This window comes from Rutidosis leptorrhynchoides, chromosome 11 (genome assembly GCF_046630445.1).
Source record: "Rutidosis leptorrhynchoides isolate AG116_Rl617_1_P2 chromosome 11, CSIRO_AGI_Rlap_v1, whole genome shotgun sequence".
NCBI classification, from domain to species: Eukaryota; Viridiplantae; Streptophyta; class Magnoliopsida; order Asterales; family Asteraceae; genus Rutidosis; species Rutidosis leptorrhynchoides.
The window spans coordinates 222,311,970-222,315,893 of record NC_092343.1 but is presented as its reverse complement, the minus strand read 5'-3'; the positions used below and the strand labels follow the sequence as shown (position 1 = coordinate 222,315,893).

The window sequence follows — 3,924 nt, the reverse complement described above, 5'->3', positions numbered from 1 at the left end:
ATGACCCAAACCCGATCTAGACCAGGGCCATTGTTATTCGTACCTGATCCAGACGCAATAATCTCTAAAGCACGCAAGGAATCATGAATCATAAATCAAATGGTGTTACGAGTTACTTTAGCAGAAAATACCGAACCCTCGATTGAAGGTCGAGGAGGACCAATCAGATTTCCAGAGATCCAAGGACACTCGCTCGAGTTAAAACATCATATCATCCAGCTCATCCAAAATAGCTGTCAGTTTCATGGATTACCGAATGCCGATCCTAATTCTCACCTTGATAAATTCATATCTCTTTCGAACTCCTACAAACAGCCAGGGATAGGACAAGATATAGTCCGGCTATACTTGTTTCCCTATTCTCTCAGTCATCATGCTCAAACATGGTTCGAAGGACTGGAAAAAGATTCCATCACGTCATGGACGGAGATGGCTACTAAATTCCTAACCAAATATTTCCCTCCTTCTAAACAAACGAAACTAAAGAATGACATCATTAACTTTAAACAAAGTTATGATGAATCTCTTTACACTGCATGGGAGCGATTCAAAACCCTTCTAAAGAAGTGCCCTAATCACCACCTATAACGGTCAGCTCAAATCTGTACCTTCTACAATGGTCTTACGGTAAATCATAGGACGACGATCAATGCAGCAGTTAAAGGAAATCTGATGAACCAAACCGCAGCTCAAGGAATCTCCAGCTAAACAACTCGGAGAATTGAAGACGCAGCCGCAACAGGTCAACCAGGCTCAGGCCTGTGTTAATTGAACCAACCCACAACCCACTGAAGAATATCTAGTTGAGTATGAAAACCCTGACGGTTCAGTCTGTTACATTCAATACCCAGCTCGTCAACCAAATCCCGGATTCAATCAACAACTAGGGTTAATCAATTTCAATGAAACAACCAGCCTTTTCGCTATCGCTACCCACCTTATCCAGCCCAACAATCTAAATTGTCCTACAATCAACCACTTCCACTCACTGGTCAACCAGTCGAGGAAAATTCCCCAACCACCCAAATTACAAAACTAACCAATCCCGCTCTCGGAGCTAATGATCAGTTGACTCAGTTCATTCAAGGACAACAATAGCTAAATCAAAGAACTGCATCCAGACAAGAACAGATGGAGATACTAATGCGAAATCAATTGGCTCTACTCAAAAGTCTAGAGACGCAGCTCGGACAGTTATCACAACGCCTTGGAACCTGACCACAAGGAAGGTTACCCAGTAATACTATCCAAAATCCCCACATAGAGGAAACTAAGAAAATGGATTCAGTAATCCCAGAGGAAGAACCACGGAGAAGGTCAGCTAGGCTCAATAACAAATCAACATATACTCAGAAGTTTCCCCCTGCAACTTCAGTTCGTGTACCCTATCCTGAAAGGCTACAGAGGAACCTTCCAAGCTTGATTCCTTCAAACTTGATGGAAGATTCCTTGACACCATGTCCAAAGTTCCCAATCAGAAGAGATACATTCGAAGGCTTCTCTCTACAAAGGAGAGCATACCAGATTCTAACAAAATTCCACTGAGTGAAGAATGCTCAGTGTTACTCAGAAACTCTCTACCACCAAAGCAAGGAGACATGGGCCGATTCATTTTCCCGTGTTCGATCTACCAATCTGGAACCATTCATGCGCTAGCAAATTTAGGAGCAAGTATCAACCTAATCCCCTACTCTCTCTATAAGAGATTAGAGTTAGGAGACTTGTCACCAACTAAAATGACAATCCAACATGTCGATCACACAATTCGATATCCTAAGGGCATAGTTGAGAAAGTCTTGGTGAAAGTCGACAAATTCTTGTATCATACAGATTTCGTATTAATGGACATTAAGGAAGACCCACACACACCAGTAGTGTTTGGAAGACCTTTCATGAATACGGCTAGGACTGTCATTGATGTGTACAATCAAACCTTGATCTTGCGATCACATGGGGAGAGCGTTACCTTCAAAATTGACCGACCTACCGATCTTTATGGATAGGCAGAGATGTTTGCTATTTCCACCAGACGGATAACTTCCGATGACAAGTCTTCACCACCAGCCGATAATATCGAGATGAGTGTCGAATCACAGTCTGCAGATGACCCAGAAATGGAAGAAGAGGATCCCAGCAAAGAAATAGAGAAAGAGGAGGAATCTGAAGAGGAAGAGGAAATGGAAGACATAAAAGAAACTGCGATAATACCCTCTCTAAGCATTAAGCATCATGAAGAATTAATGAGGCTTGAGACAGAAGATCACAGTTTAATCATTCGTTTCAAGAAAAAGACTGACAAAGTTGAGGTTAAAGATATAGAAATTGACCCTGCAAGTACCAAAGTAGAGAACTAGAATACTGAAGAAACCCGTTCATCAGACGAATCTTCAGAAGAACATTATACCGATGATGACGAGGAAGAGTAACATGAAGACATTCTGGATAACTCACACTCTTCAACCGAACCAGATCAAGGGGAGCCGGACTCTTTTTCAAATCGGATTCCGATCATATCTACACACGCATATATGATAACCTTCATCAATGATACCGATGAATTTGAAGGTATCCTCGAAGCCATCCGTAAATCAACAATTGTTTTCACGCTACGCTTAACGGATCGAATTATGGCTATCCGAGAAGAATACAACCGCTATCTCCAAAGAGAAAACAATGATGTTGAAATCCTAGAAGAACGCATTTAAGACTTTATCAAAACTCTTCACGATCCTATCTGCCGAGAAGAAAGGCAACGAGAGCACAGTTCAGTGGTTCGCACTATTCTTGAGACAAGATTCTGTCGAGATCAGAAGATCATTTACTCTAAGGTTTACAATGCCTTAGCCAGATCTGCACTTTCGTTCTCAGCAAACCAGTGTGAAAGGACCCGTTCATATACATTATAAACGATTCACAATAGTTGATTTCATTGCGAGGTACTTGGCCTCTATATGATACATTTTATAAACATTGCATTCGTTTCTAAAAGACAAACTTTTATTTACATCGAAAGTTGACGACATGCATACCCTTTCATAATATATCCATCTATAATTGACTTAATAATAATCTTGATGAACTCGACGACTCGAATGCAACGTCTTTTGAAATATGTCATGAATGATTCCAAGTAATATCTCAAAAATGAGCAAATGCACAGCGGAAGATTTCTTTCATACCTGAGAATAAACATGCTTTCAAGTGTCAACCAAAAGGTTGGTGAGTTCATAGGTTTATCATAAAACAATAAAATTCATCATTTTGATAGACCACAAGATTTAAATCCTACATGGTACAAATGGGCCCGAATCCTATACCCACCTGTAATGTACATGCGATATCTTTTAAATACAGTACACCTTTCTCGTGTACGAAATCATCTTTCATAAATCTTAGTAACCGTACACATATTTTGTGCACAAAAATAACATACACATAACCTGTGTATAAAATCATTCTCTCGATACATAACATTCACTTTTCATTGCTTTCATAGCTTGGCTTGGTAACCGACCTTAACATATAATGCGCATAAATAATATCCCCAAAATAGAACATCTCGTCTGTATAATAATCATATAAACTTCGAAGTACTAAATATCACGCCCACTAGCTCTTCCGTCTAGTGAACATTCTGGATGGGGGTGTTAAACCCGGTAGCTACCTTTAGGATTCGCGTCAATTAAGCGTGCACCAATTCTCAAAATTAGTGATGTTCCCTAATTCTTATGTTACCAAGCAATAATAATCAGGGGAAAAATATTCATATCAATTGTGGCAATTATCACGTCCACATAATTCAATGGTGGCAATTATCACGTCTACATAATTCATTCGAGGAATGTTTTACTTGTGTCTATCTCGTCAAACATTTATAAAAGCATTTCATGTATTCGCAGTTCAAAAATGTATTTCAAAAGCATT

General features: G+C 39.7%; 1 non-coding gene across 1 annotated transcript; it reads right to left on the bottom strand.

Annotated features, from left to right (window-relative positions):
- Window positions 1-477: 477 nt before the first annotated feature.
- LOC139879008 (small nucleolar RNA R71) lies at window positions 478-584 on the bottom strand. The gene has a single exon (XR_011769865.1). It is a non-coding gene; the product is annotated as a small nucleolar RNA R71 (small nucleolar RNA).
- Between the last annotated feature and the right edge of the window lie 3,340 nt (window positions 585-3,924).